This window comes from Metopolophium dirhodum, chromosome 8 (genome assembly GCF_019925205.1).
Source record: "Metopolophium dirhodum isolate CAU chromosome 8, ASM1992520v1, whole genome shotgun sequence".
Classification (NCBI taxonomy): domain Eukaryota; kingdom Metazoa; phylum Arthropoda; class Insecta; order Hemiptera; family Aphididae; genus Metopolophium; species Metopolophium dirhodum.
In genome coordinates this window covers 31900505-31916997 of record NC_083567.1, presented here as the reverse complement: position 1 = coordinate 31916997, position 16493 = coordinate 31900505, and the positions used below count along the sequence as shown (strand labels likewise).

The window sequence follows — 16493 nt, the reverse complement described above, 5'->3', positions numbered from 1 at the left end:
AAATGATTGACCTGACACTTGTGTGAGTTCCACCGACAACTAACCGTTGACGATTGTTTGTTTGACAATTAATGTACCTAGTGTGTATATAATATATAGTATTTATTTAATACATCGCACTTTGAACCGGATTAAATAAAATATTTCCAAAACCCTGTGTTATAGAATAAATATAAACCTTGAACTATTTATCATTGGACATTGAACAATCTAAATAATGATATTTTATAATATGAATATTAGATTCTGAGCGGAGCGAAATAATGTATTGGTTTTACAATGATGTGTGTTTTTTTTTCTGCCAGCATTATTTTGGATAGTACCTAAGCATGCTTCAATTTTTGAGATCAGCATCTTTTCTGATAGAAAAGTGAACCTAGTTGGTACTTTTAGGAGGTCAAAATTGAAAATTCCTAGTATTTTTAGAAAGCATCGAGAAAAACAAAACAAAAGTAAAAGAAAAATTATAAATTATAAACTCAAATTAATAACCGCGGACCATTGAAATTTTCACCAAATATTTATATTATTTTTAGCATTTCACATAAATAGTAACATTTTCATAATATAACCTTGAAGAATTTTTAGAAATTTGTAATTTTTTTAAACTATTCTCGATAAAACTTTTTCAAAAAGCTTGAAAATGTATTACAAGATTCCTTAGTTTCGTAAATGTGAGTTTAAAAAAAAACAGAAATATATGGGTATGATTTTTTTTATATGCAATTGAAGTAAAAATTTTGACAAAATTCAACAAAATATCGAATATTTTTCAGTTATAAATTCATAAATGGTTTAATTTTCAAAGCTCAGATTATAAATGTTGAAAGAAGACTCCTCCCAAGGTACCTAGCTTAATAAAAAAAAAAGTTTACCGAAAAGCAACATTAATTTTTTATGAGTGTTTGAATTTAAATTTTTACGATATTGGATTTTCATAGGTAAATTAGAGAATTTTCCTCAATCAATTTTTGATAATTTGTTGTAACTTAAAAACGAATGAACCTAGATATTTGGAATTTTTACTAAATGTTAAAACAACCATTATCCATATATGGTAATATTTACAAACAATTTTGAAATTAATAGCCATGAGAAATTTTTTAAATGTTGTAAATTATTATTTTATTAGAAATTCATAAAAGTTTTTCTTTTCATACCTAAGGTTAAAAATTTTAATAAAATATTTTGCATCCTTTGCAGTGTGTGGGGACCGTTAATTGTGTCTACATAATGATGAAGATACATTTATTTTGAATGCATTGAATAAGGAAAAAGTGAATGGTATACATAAATACATAATGATATAATGTGTATATTGTTTACACATATTTAACGTTTAAATATTATAATGCTGGTAGGAATTTAACTTTTACTTTTAAAAACCAGTAAACTACGATACACTCTATAGTCTATATATTACCCACTAAACCCACCTAAAATTTACATTGTATTATGTTGGCTGTAGTAAATAAACATTAGTGGAATACCGTGCTGGCTAAAAAGTAAAAAGGAGAATATATATTGTTTTGTATACACTATGTAAATATTTAATCGAATAGAATTAATTTGTTTATTTATATCGTAATATTACGCCAGTGAATTAATTTAAATGTATAATATCCAATAAGTTTTGATTGTTTTTATTATTTTTTAATTTTAGATTTAATATTAAGTGTTTAAACTTAAAAGTAAAGTTATAAATTAGTTTAATTGTTTTCCTCGATTTAAAATAATCAACACTGCAGGTCGTATAAGTAAGTCCCACGCTGCACTCTCCCATCAGTCCCATCTCACTGGTTATGAGTAGAAAATGCATGAGTGAGAACATTTTTATTTTTAACGCATTATTAGTAGTTCTCAATGAGAATGAAATTAATAATAATGCATTAATGATTTAAAAATATTTTATTATAATATATTATATAAATGAAAATAGTTAGTGACGAGGATAGTGTTTTAAGTGCAAATGAAGTGTAAATTTAATTTCTTTAAAATTGCTTGAATATGTTATTTATTGCCACTATTCTAAGGTTAGTTTATTGTTACTGTTACATTTTCATCAATATCCATGTAAGTATTAAAAAAAGTGAAGTTCCCAATAATGAACCCGTGTAACTTATAACTTTATGAGTGTTGGCAGAAAAAATTAACAGTACCTATTAAAATAAATTGTTTTGAATAAAAATTCACCAGTGCGTCCATTTGATAATTTAAATAATTAAAGTCTTATAATATTTCCTATTGATTTAAATTGAAATCCACAAATTCGCCATATAAAAAAAAACTCAAATTGCAATCATTGAATCCGATCATGGACAGACTTTTGCAAATTTTACCATCATTACATTATTATTTTTCTAATTATTGTCAACTGTGACAGTCCTCCGTCAAACACATACCTATTAAACAAATCTTATATACCTAGGTACATTAAAAACCAAAACCTATCCACCATTAATCATTAACAATAACTTTGTGGTGAAAGTGTGGATTAGGCCTTAACGGGGATACCACAGTAAAAAAAACGCGCCATGTGTAATACCTCATGCATTTAAAAGGACTTCAATATTCCAATGTTGTCGTTTCTGTGCAAGGTGGTGTGGTAATTTGCTCACAACTTCCTATTTAATAAATAAATTACGATGTATATTGTTATACGTATGTTAATACGTTTACCTAAAGGTCTTGTCTACGGAGCACTAAGATATAATTTTTTTATAAATAATTTTGGAACTTACCGTGTCACGCTTGAATGCTAGTTAAGCATTTATTAAAATTCTGCAGGTTTTTGGAATTTCTAAGTATACAAGGTATGTAGTCAAAGATTATAGTTATTATAATAAGATTATATTATTACTATGTATTTTCAACAACGTGTACCTATTTTACTATATTTAAAAACTGTATTGAGCATTGGCTCGACTAGGATTTTAGAGTTTGGGAGGGGGCAAGGATCAATAAATATTTTAGTATTAAAATTTTCTTTTGAAATACTTAATGCATCAAAAGTTAAAATGTATTAAAATATATTATATTATTATAATAAATAGCCTAAATGTATTCTTCAATTATAAGAAGCAAACTTCTCCGTCTGCAGTTCATATAAACTTATAATATTAAGTATTTGTTTTTCCGGGAGCTCCGTAGCGGCTGCGCACGAATTTCCGCCATTTTATAAAATAGCGCTGTAAGTCCGAAACACAAATTTTTTTTGGAACCGTAACTTCACATATGCACAATACATTTTTTTTCGATACAGTAACTCCGCAAAAGATATTTTTAAAATGATATGTCATATAATACGCATATATCGAATACGCATAGATATTTTAATATTATAAAGATTTAAAAGATGATATGACGATTGAAAAAAAATTGAAAAAATATATATATTTTTTCATTGCATTCATAGCAGCTTGATAAAATAGTTTTTCATACAAACGTTTCAAATACTTTTAGCTCTTACATTCCAACTAAGAACCCCAGATTATCAAAGTCCGTGCTTTATTTATCTATGATTATAATATATTATTATTATCTACAAATGTAGATATTTTATCATACACCATAGATAATATTTAGCAGAAACTACACTATAGGTAGACTTATGTACCTAGGTAGACTCTCCGCGGAAGTACAAATATAATATATTATTTTATTATGATGCCATGGTGAGGTAGGCATTTTCACCCCTATTTTTCCCTTAATAATGCATTTATTCAAATTCTAATTTTTGAAATTTCAAGTAGGTACCTACATTTAAAGTCCATAATATTTATAAATACCTTAATTTACTGATGTTGAAGGATGACAGAAAACATCTCGTTTACCCATACAAATAATTGTTTGTGGGTTTCAATTTATTTAAATATTAATAAATTAATAGATAGGTACGTAAAATAAATAGTTATATTAAATTAATTATGATTGCTAGTAAATATTGATATTAGATAGATTGACATGGATGCGTGAACAAACAAAACCAGGGGTTCTTCGTATTTAGATGCTATTTTACACTATTCCGGCGTAATTGAGTAAATATCAATATAATATGTCTTAAACGTTGTATATAAAATACAGCTATTAAAAGTATGCATCCGTTTTCCGGATGGATGGCCGTGGTCTTTTATTTTTATTTTTTATACGTTTACAATAAATAACCAGGCACGATGCTGCGGCCAAACCATACGCATCGTGATTAGTTTGGGCTACACTTAAGTATACATTAGTACATTAGTCATTACTAAATATGCTGCAACACTGAACTATCTGAAACCGACTGAAGTATACTGAACAATACTATTTAAATAATACATATATTCTTTGACCGTTTCCGGTTTCCCTATTACATAACAAAATTAACTAATTTATAAATAATATTTTTGAGAGTAAATTATTTGTATTATTTGTATTATAATGTTTAATTTTTTTTATTAAGTATTTTTAGTACCTAGTGTGATTCGTACGTTTTTAATGTTTGTTTTTATCGATTCAATACTTCTACTACAATACAGATAATACATATAATATTAATATATTTTAATGACGTCACAAACTCAAGGAATGTTCTGTTTCTGTCAAATTGTGATGATCAATATAAAATAGATAACTTTTCGCCAATAAGTTGTAGTCAAAACCCAGAGGCTTAACACCCAATTAATTCAAAAATAATTAAGTTTATTTGAAATATTAGGTTTGTCTAATAAAACAAAACACACTTACATACCTACTTATTCGTTAATGCGTTGTTTACCAAAAACATAATTAATTCGTAAATATTAAATTGCATAATATATAGTGTAAAAATATGTACGCAGTATTTGTGTGTGGATCATTATCAATAATGTATTACTTATTAGGCCTTAGGAGGATACAACAATAAAATAACTCGTCACCTATAATAATTCATTAATAACCTCATGATTTTTAAACAACAATGAAATTAATTAATAGTCACTTAAAAAGCTATATGATGGTGGTGAGGAAACTTTCATATAGGTAGTAGAAATAATGTACCATATTATAGGTAGGTACTATAACACATTTAAAATAAAATAATGGTATTTATCTGTTGACTAATGACTATTATAATCATTAAAATATTAAATACCTATAACCATAATATTACTAAGTACCTATCTGTTTTATTTTATTTTGTTTCTAGTTATAATAATTTGTACGTGAATTCACCTAAATTTATTACCTAACTTATAAAATGAAAGCATCTAATCGAAATTAAAATAGGTTAGGTATGGTATAAGGATGAGCATTGAGCCGTATAAAAATTATGTTTTGTAGGTTCTGTAAATTTTGAAAATATTTGTTATTATTGAATATTAACGCCGTGTCCTACGTGAATCCGACAAATGCTACAAAAAAGAAAACAGTTTTATTTCGTATAGCTTCGTATTGCGACGGAACATGCTGTTTAGAATAGAAATCGAACTCGCCGGATTTACGTAGGACATGGCGTAATGAAGAAAACAATTGCAAATAAAACATTTTAATTTGTTCAGGGTTTTATTCGTATTTCTGACTTTTGTTATTAATTGATATTTGTCCAAAAAATATTCCAGTATAAAATTATTGTTGCAAATAAATAACTACTTATGCACGAAATAACAGTTTATTTATTTATTACACTGAAAGTTAAAACAAAATTCGCTTAAAAGTAAAATAAACAAAAATATACAAAAATTTAAATTAAAACAAATTTTTACGCTAAAAATAGTTTTAGAACTATTTAGTATATTAAGGATAGGATAATAAACAAATTCAAACTTTTTTATATTCTAGAATAATGGTCTTGGACTAAAGGTATATTATGATACAATAAAATAAAATAAAAACGAAAAATATGAACATTTTCTGTAGATAAATTTCATGTATTAAAAAAAAAAACATAGTTTATTGTAATAAATAATAAACACAAACACACCATATTATTATGGTTTACGGATTAAACGATATACGGAATATTCAATATTGAACTCCAATCGCGACAACCGCGTATATCTTTATAGCATCAATACGACTATATAGGTATAAGTGTATAATCATAAAAACATAATAAGTAACAAAGACACTGCGTTAAGTCATGAAGATATTTTTCAAGTTATAAGTTAATTACCGAGTTAATTTATACGTATTATAAAATATTAATGAGTATAGCCATAAGAACCACAATTAAACCGGTGAGTTTGGACGAGGGTGGATGATTAACACTATATTTTATTCTAAATAGAAGAAATTGCACGGATATTAGACAAAACGTTATTCCGGAAAAACTATAATATTAAGTGTTATAATTTCGAAAGGATAACGTGCGTATAGCGAAAAGGAAACGTGTTTCGTAACCATCATATCTACCATTGACATCGTCGTAGGACGCGGTGACGGTCATGGCTCAAAGTACGTTTTTGAATCAACTAATAATAATATGTTGTATATAGGTACTATAGAACTCGGGCGTCGTGGCTTCCGTCCATCCAATTTGGTGCCGCCGCGGGTCGGGGTAAACTTCCATCCGTAAGATACCTGTAGAGACGAGCTTCTGAACGTATCGATTATTCTACAAAAGCCCGGATCTACAGGGTAGATCACGGATGCGTTACATTGCTGACGTGACCGTTGACGTGCGGATGGACCACGGCGGGCGGCGGCGAGTGAGAGCTGTAAAACGAAAATAATAATAATAATAATAGTAACAGCAATAATCCGTGCCTGTATAAGCAGTAAACGAGTGTAATGGTCGGCAAGAAAACAATAATGTCGTATTCGTACGTAAGACTGATTGTATAAAATGTATGTTGTATTGCGACAAGTCTGCGATCGTTCGGTCGCCCACCGGAAACGAATCGGCGCGCTGGTGGCGTCCGGACGCGACGAGGGATGTAAAGCGTACGCACCTCTGACCTTGGCCGAAGGGCGGCCTCTCGATTAGGGGGAGCTAGCGGGTGGTGGCGGCTGCGAATCTCGGTGCGGCGGCCAACGTGTATTGATCATGCTGATGCTGCTGCTGAGCCCGGGGCGTGGGCAAAGGGCGAGAGCTGTGGAGAGGGCGCGTCGCCGGAGGGGGACGAGACCGGAACTCGGCGGCGGCGGCGGCGGCGGCTACTTTGTAAATATACGATGCGAAAATTAAAAACAAAATATGTACAAATGTGTATAAGAACACGTATCGCGAAAAAAACTGGCGAACATATATTATTGGTCTCCACAAACGAAAAACGGAACGCGACTGAAAAGTAGAGCTGGTGTTACCTTTAATATAGGTACGCTGTAATGCTTGAATCGGGAAGAGATAAACATGTTTTTATAGCAATAAGGAGCCAATGCAAATATGTACTTGAAATTCGTCTTAAACACGTCTTCGTACATTTACAAAAATCGGAAGAGTGTAAACACTGAACGCGCGATGTAGTGCTCACGGACAAGGCATAGACAACGTAAATATAAGCGCACAACGACAAAGTCGAAAAACATATATTATATTTAATAATAATACATGCATAATATTAGCGTCCGTAATGAGATTACTGCAGCGCGCAATATCGCTGATCAAAATACAATTAAAATAGGTACACAGATATGCATAATATGTAGAATAATAATTTAGAAATAATAGTTGCATTATAATATATAATACATAATATTATACATATGAACTCGGGAGTTCCAAAAAAAAAGATTTCTAGTAATTATAATATTATAGACTTTGATGTTGTATTGACATAATATTATACTTACTAGCGCAGCAGACGAGCGGATATGATGCGTACAGCGGATGCAGCGGTCCACAGCCGACGTGAGGGTCCTCCGAGAGACGTGGTCCTTCTGCCGGGCCTCCGATGCTGTGCGCACCGCCGCGAAGGGCTGCTGCTGCGGCAGCTAATAATGTGCGGGAAGGGGCGCGACGCCACCCTCGGCCACGCGCACGCACACACGCCGCAGTCGGTTTAATCTATAAAATGCAAAAGTCCCGACGCGGGGAAACGCCGTCGTCGCGGTGGACTCGTCTCCTCACTTTATAATATGTATGCGTATGTGTGTGTGTTCGGGTCGGAGTAGCGAGAACTTTAGCTGTTAAAAATCAAAAACATTTACATGTTATATCCGTATACGCGTTTTAAAAAAAAAGCCACATCAAAAATATAATATGTACTGAAGAAAAACGTTAAAAATTAATAATTATAGGTGTCACAAAAAGAAAATAATAACTATTACATTTTTGCAGAGCTGCTTATTGTTTTCGTTAAGTAGGTATATAAAATATTTGCTCGAGTATCGACGGCCTGCAGCAGTCCAATATATTCTAATATAATTGTATACACTATATAGTATATATAAATAATTAATTCGGTTAACGACGTAGATATCTGCAGAACTACGAGTATTATACACTGTCTATAAAATCCAAAAATATATATACATCTTAAATTGGCATCATAGGTACTATATGAAGTATATTAACTCCTCGTAAAATCCACGAGTATTAAAGAATTTAGTAATAGTAGAGCATTTTTTCTAAAATACGAAAACTCATCCAATATCATAGTTATATTATATATAAATATAATATAATATATAGTACGCAACAGCAGCTGTAATACGAAAGTAATCTGTTACAAGAGACAGAGGGAGGGAGAAAAATAACCAACGGCGCGCGGCGTTATTGTTGATTTAATTTTTTATGACGAAAAATCATATCGATTTTTGTTGGCGCTTTCATTTGTGGAATACTATGTATGTCCGCGTACCTAGTACCTACCTATACCTATATAATGTATGGAAAATTAAATATGCCGCATTATAAATATACAATGCGCGTATTGTACATGATGGCGTGCGAGGGAGAGACGCGCGCGTAATCGTTTATATAATAATAATAATACGGTATTATAAAAGCACTCACGAAGACCTGTGTAGAAAAAAATATCGTAAAAGGGGTTGTTGGCATTGTACACTAAATATTACACTATACCCTATACATAATGTAAGCGAGACCGTTAGAAAAACGCGTGCACGACTGTTGTCATCGTACGCGGAGGGTTAGACCGTTCGCGGTCCGGTCGGCTACCGGTTTAAATTTTTTCTTGTTTTTTATTTCGCGGTCAACGTACGCGTGTACGATTCTAAAATAGTAATAGGTACTTTGCTGGTACGGTGTAATTGTGATAATGGCTATCGCAAATTAGAAAATTATACTGCTACAGGACGAGAAAGTTCAGTAAAACTATAACACAGCAGCTCGTATTGGGTCGGGTCGGGTCGTCGCTAGCAACCCACACAGTCTTGTGTGAGGCATACCTAAAAAGTATCTCCAGTCTCCAATGTACCGTTAATCGAGCCAACGATGAGTCCCTACGTCAAAAATGTGTTGTCTACGATGAGTATACGATTAAATCAATTTTCAAATGAATCCGGAAACCGTTTCCGTACATATATCAATTCTTTTGCGATAAAACTCTATACATACGGACCTGGTCGTAATACAACCTGGTCGTAATTGTATAACACTACAAGGGCCGTAAATTTTCGGCCCGGCCCGGTCCAAAAAATATTGTGAAAAAAAGCCCTGGCCCGGTCCGAAAATAATGCTAAGCTCGTAAAAAGCCCGGTCCAGTCCATACATTTTATCCTCGAGCCCGGTCCGGCCCGATCCAAAAAATATAATATTATTATGGTATATAAATAGCTTTATTATAACCACCAATCAATATATTATTAAATTCATTGTGATTGTATCTACTATCTAGTATCTATCCATAGAGTATACTCTATATGTATCTACCTGTACCAACGTCGGTTTTATCATTATTATTTATTATTTTCAATTGGGATTATTTACTGTCGAAGAAAAATCCTTAAAAATCCCGGCCCAACCCTTGATTTATTATTCGAAGTCCAGCCCGGCCCGAAAAATTGTACAAAAAAAAGCCCAGGCCCGGTCCGGCCCTTGCAGGTCTTTAGTATATAGGCAAAAACCTGACGCAATGTTCCTCCGACTGAATAATAATAACACAATACATATAGTACCTACCTACACAATCTATATTCTATAATATCGTATTATATGTTGACATTAGTATTTGTTAAGTACAAAAGATGCGTCATTTTATTGATAAACGACTATTATAAGCCTATAGATAGGTATTATATAGATTATAGATAGATGTTTATACAAACCGGATTCAGAAGGATTAATAAGAAAGAGAATTTTGGAAAACAAAATATAAAATACCAATGCCCGTATTTGTCACATTTTAAATTTTATTCTAGTATTCTACTTTACATTTACATATTATTACTATAGGCGTGTGCAATCGATAACCACGGTCACATAACAATATAATATGCTCAATTATATAACTATATAAGACATCAAATATAATTTAACTACACATCATAATTATTTTAAGAACAAAGTATAGTTACTCACGGTCTTATTAAAAAAATATAATTATCTATTACATAATATAGTGTCAAATTAAATACAAATTGAATAGTATTTTTCAAAGTAAGAAATCAAAATACTATATTTGGAATATATTACTAATAGTAATATATTATGTAGTATAGTACCTACAATTTGTTTTAGATTATGAGCGAAAGACTATGAATGTATTGAATTTACAATGATGATGTATGTGTTTTTTTGTTACGACAGTCATCGTCTATGGAGCAGTAAAACATTCTTCCATTTTTAACTTTGAGGGTGGTTTTTGGTACCAAATTGTATGTAGTTTGTACTTTTTTTGGCGGGCCGTGAGGGAGTCAAAGAAAAAATTCCAACTTCCCAGTATTTTTTCAATAATCTGTTAAAAAAAAATCAAATTTGAGGAAAAACGGAAATTTTTACACCAAAACAGTTTTTGACAAAATATTGTTTATATATTATATTATTTATTTGGTGATTTAATTCAAAAAAGAATAACTGTAAATACGTGAAATTTTCACCAAATATTTCTGGGGCTTGGGTCAAAAAGGGCCAGTCTCACTTTTGATCACTTTGTAGTAATCAAGAATAAAACCTCTTTTAGATTCTGAGTGGAACAACATTGATTTTATACAATGATGTGTGTTCTTTTATTTTTATTTTTGTGTTTGTGTACACGATTAGTAGTCGAAATAATGCTTCGATTTTCAACTCCAGTATCTTGTTCGATGGGAAAGTGAATATAGTTGATACTTTTGGGAGGTCAACATTTAAAATTCCCAATGGTTTTCAAAACCACCCGATAAAACAAAATAAAAATTAAGGAAAAACGGGAATTTTTACGCAAAATCGGTTTTCGACCAAACCGATTGTGGTTTCTGGTGTAACTCTGAAACAAATGAACGTATATATATGAAATTTTCACTGGTTGTTTATATTTGCATTTTCTATACACGATAACATTTTAAAAATATTTTTATTTGTTTTGAACTGTTTAGGAACATTTTCAGTTTCCAATTTTATTAGTATTTTTGTCTATAAAACTTTATTTGTTGGGTAAAAAAACTTGAACATTTAATACAAAGCTCCTACTGTATTGTTAAAATGATATTTGAAAAATATTAAAAATCCTTAGTCACAGTTTTTATTTATAAGCATTTAAAGTTCAAATCTTGACAAAATACGGAAAAATCACGAAAATTAGCAATTTATTTTGAGTTGAGAATTCATAAAAATTTTTCTTTTTAAATCTAAGATTTGAAAATGTAATATAAGATTACTCATAAGTTTGTCTACCTTTATCAAAAAAAAAAATGTCAACAAGAAAGTCAAATTAAATTTTTATGAGCGTTTGAAATTCATATTTTTACAACATTTGATATTCACTCGATTTCTTAAGTAACGATTTTCTTATTTTGTTGTAATTAAAAAACGTATGACTGTAGATACTTGAAAATTTCACTGAATGTTTGTATTAGCATTTTCTATACACGATAAAATTGAAAATATTTAAACTCTTTTTGGGCTGTTTACGGACATTGTCAGTTTTCAATTTTTTTAGTTTTTTTTTCTATAATTATCAATACAATTTTTTTTTATAAGCATTTAAAGTTCAAATTTTGACAAAATTTATCAAATTTAAAATTTAATAATTATTTTGTTGTGAAAAATGTATGAAATGTTCAACTTTTATAGCTTAGGATTTAAAATTTAAAACAAGGGTCCACGTAAATTGATAAATATATAAATTACTTTATTCACAATAATATCATCAAATATACTTGGTAATATCATAGGCTGACTGACCGTTTTCGCTCAGAATCGTTTTTCTTATACAATGATATTATATCATTGAATTCAAATTGAACACCATCCATTACAGTGACCTACTTGTAACCTACTGTACAGCAGAGCGACATCCACTTACTCACCTTTTTTTTTGTTGAAAATTCATAGCAATTTTTCTTTTGTTTTTCATATTTTTGTTTTTATGTAAATATAGTTTACCCTACATTTTAGAATATAGTGTGAATTTTTTAGTGAAATATTGAAGGTTTTCTATTTACATTGGCCCTATAAAATCATAATTAAAAAAAAAAAATTATGACTTGGGCCCTTATAGTGAAATTATAAGGGACAAAGTCATAATTTTATTCAAACTGTAAAAGGGCCAATGTTCACATATGCCCCATAGATTTTGTAATTTTCATGACATTGGTCTTCTCATATCTCGCACTAATGATTATTGAGACACGCTCTTTTACCACTAGAAAAAGCGTATAAAGTTTTATAAGATTGGCCATATAACTCATTTTCGCCAAAAAGTGAGATTGGCCCTTTTTGACCCAAGCCCCAGATTTATATTAGCATTTTCAGTAAATGATTTTCATAATAATTTGATTTTTTGAAACTATATTAATAGACATAACAATTTTGTTTGGTCAAAAAGTTTTAAAAGTGATTACAATAAGGTCCCTCATAAGTTATATTGTTGCCATTTAAAAATATTAAAGACACATACCTAAGCACTATTTTTTTATATTTCGACAAAATATGTCGTCAAAATTACAAAAATGTTTAGATAATTTTGTAGTTAAAAATGTATAGAATGTTCCATTTGTGTAGCTAAGGTTTGAAAGTTGAAAACAAGGTTTTGGAGTAGTTCATACTATAACTAAAAAATCTAAAACTATATAAACACGGGTTTCTTTTTAGAGACATTTTAAGTAGAAATTTGAAGGAAATTAAATATTTAAATAAATCATAACAATTCTATATTTATTTTGTTGTAAATTAAAAACATTATTCGGGGAAACTTGAAACTTTTAAAGTACCTATATTATAATAAGATGTTATACACACAATGACCATTTCAATGTTTTTGGAAAAAATTAATTTAACCCACTGTATTACTAAAAGTAAAATAAGATACTTTAATAGTGATAATATGATATTATAAAATATACTTAGTAATATAGGCTGACGGATCGACAGACCGTCTTCGTTTAAAATCGTTTTTCGTATTCTTTGAAAATTAATCAAAGTTAACACACATGTACATTACAGTGACTTACTCCTTAAATGACGAGGTACCTACACGGCTACACTCGATACCAACTGTACAGAAGAGCGGTTACCTACTTTTTAAAATAAAATTGTATTTAAAACGATTTTTCATTATGCCTATATTTTACCGCGCAATGAGGTAAAGACACGTTTTAAAATTATTATGTAAGGATATTCAGGTCAAACATCAGTAGTTATTGCCAAAATAGAATTTAATTATATCGATTTAATAATATAGGTACACTGTACACAATATAATAATATGGTAGTCCTACAACGCCCAAAAAACTAAAAACCAAAAAGCTTATAGGTATTTTAAAGTTTAGATAGATCCAGGTAAAATAAATGTAGTTTAGTGTTTGGTGGCTCTGCAAAGTGTCGGGGACTTAATTGATAGTACGAGTAAAATAAAAATAATTAATAATTAATGACCAATAAAATAATACGTTTGAAAGTTAAAACTGTGCGCGCGCCCGTCGCTACACCACAAAATAATATTATTATCGCGAATATCGATCGAGTCCGCGTTCAATGTCAATAACTCGATAATATATGTAACATTCTGTTTTTATATTAATTAACCAGCTGGCAGGTTGGGTACATACTTAATATTATTTATTACTAATATTACTTCCGCCGAACCTATGATGTGTATAAATCCAAACACCGATCAGAGTGTAAACCATAAACGTATTTTGTTTGAAAATCAAAATGTTTGCGAAACATGATACACTGTAAAAGCACCGGCCGCGACGTTGTGGTTTGAAATGTTGAGTTAGGAACGATGAATAAATTGTATGCATTTAAATGCGTAATGATAAAGATATAATGATAGGTAGTTGTTGCATAATATTAGGTATAATTTACAACAGACAACTTCAGTAGTTGCGCAATAAATCTCCGCCGAAAAAAAAAAATATAAATGTAATTTATTTTTCGATAACAACAGTGTCTCAAATGTCCACTACGCAAAGTTGAAGGGCAAAAAAAAAAAGGTGAAGAGCATAAATAATTAAATAATAATATTATGATGTCACGGCGGATGAAACGTATGATTGAACAGAACGAAACTCGCGGCGCCATCTATACGTCAAACGATGAAATCGATTTCATCTAGTAATATTATTCTCATGAGTACATAATAATATTGCTGCCGAGTAGATAGGTAGTTATTACTTAGGTATTATTAGTTGTTAGTTATAATACTAATTACCACAATATATTATTATCTACTTTTGTCTGTTACTCTATTAATTGTATTGCTATAAAAAAAAAGAAATATTACTTTTCCTATTTTAATCATTGATAATAATAATGTATAATAATATCGTACAACAGCGATAAATGGTTACCTATACTATTTATAGAGTACAATTAATATTATAGGTACAGAGTCCTTACTTCTTCCTACCACAAGGTAGACGTGGTGCGACGGTGCGTGTGAATTAACTGTACTCGTGACTTTTAGACTTATGTTTGTTAAATAAATAAAATTAAACTTCGTCTGTTATTAATTACAACGTTATCGTAACATTTTCAACGTAAATAAACACAATCTAAATTATTAAATATAACCTTTTATATTATTATTCTGTATACAAACACAGTAAATATGATAACATTTTAACTACACGCGACAACGTAAGTGTACCTATAGAGGTCATCCGTCATTCATTGACACTAAGTGGGTACTTCCAATAATTATGAACTCATTATGAATTCCACAGGACGATTAAGATCGAGTGGAGGATATTACTTGGTCTATTTACTATTGTTAGATAGTATAAGTTTTTCTATGTGAGCAGACATGTCTGTATAGTTACTAGTTAGTATGGAGATCAAAAGATTAATTTATTATTGCTTGGAAATTTAAAAAAAAATAACTTCACGTTTTAAATCGAATACAACCCTATTTAGACCTACATGCTCCAATTTCGGGATAATGGCAAAAAATTTAATTCAAATTTTTCAGTATATACGTAACAAAATAAGGATTTCTAATTAATCGACCAATGATACTACCCATTCTCATGTTAAACTTAAATATAAATACATACAATACAATTAATATAAAATATTGTACTCGTTATACGGTGTTTTTATTTTACTATAGATTTCCGTAAGGCGTAAATATGATTTTAAGGAGTCTAGGATCTAGATTATAGAAGTGTACGCTGGACCCTCAAGTCATGTGTCCGTTTTACTATCCTAAACCGTCTTCTTTCTACTCCCCCTCCTCTAACACCGGCCATGATCACCATTCATGGTTACGAGTAGGTAAAATTATTCAATATTTCAGTCAATACAATAAATTCATAAAATTTATTGTAATTTTCTGTTATGTTAAATAAAATAAAACAATTAAATTAAGCGAATTCCAGTTTAAGCAGTGACTTAAAAGATGTTGACCAATTGACACGTTTTACACAGCTAGTGACTAGTGTTTAATGTTCTATATAAAAAATGTTAATTGTAAATTAGAATTTCGTACAGTGTATTTATAATACTTACATTAATAGTTCGTGAATGTATAGTGTACGAGTGATACGACAATGGATGCACGAGGCTTGTAATATTTTATTGTGATTGCTATAGAAATAACAAATGAGTACGACGGATGAAACAGAATGATATGATCGACGTGTATACAATACTAGTTGACACGGCAATGCATTACTATTGCTAGGTTTTTGTGATTATGTGAGCAGTATATTATCAGGAAGGCAATTTATCTGCGGTAGATCGCGGACCCCGCGTGATGCGTACGTAAGTGTATAATCTCTTATATTATATTTAACTATAAAGCATCAAATCCAAACCTAACCTAACCGTAGGCACTGAAATCCTATTAATAAAATTAAAACCAAACATCCACATGTATAGATAAAAAATAAAAAAAAATGCAATTAATAGTAATAATTAATATTTTAAAACCAATGGCAACCATCTATAAACAAAAATTACCAAGAAAACAATGTAAAATCAA

At 30.2% G+C, this 16493-nt stretch overlaps 1 long non-coding RNA gene across 1 annotated transcript; it reads right to left on the bottom strand.

Annotated features, from left to right (window-relative positions):
- Nucleotides 1-5619: 5619 nt before the first annotated feature.
- Nucleotides 5620-16158, bottom strand: LOC132950535 (uncharacterized). The gene is made up of 3 exons (XR_009665216.1): nt 16019-16158; nt 7753-8085; nt 5620-6675 (listed from the first exon to the last, which is right to left on the bottom strand). It is a non-coding gene; the product is annotated as an uncharacterized LOC132950535 (long non-coding RNA).
- Nucleotides 16159-16493: the final 335 nt, after the last annotated feature.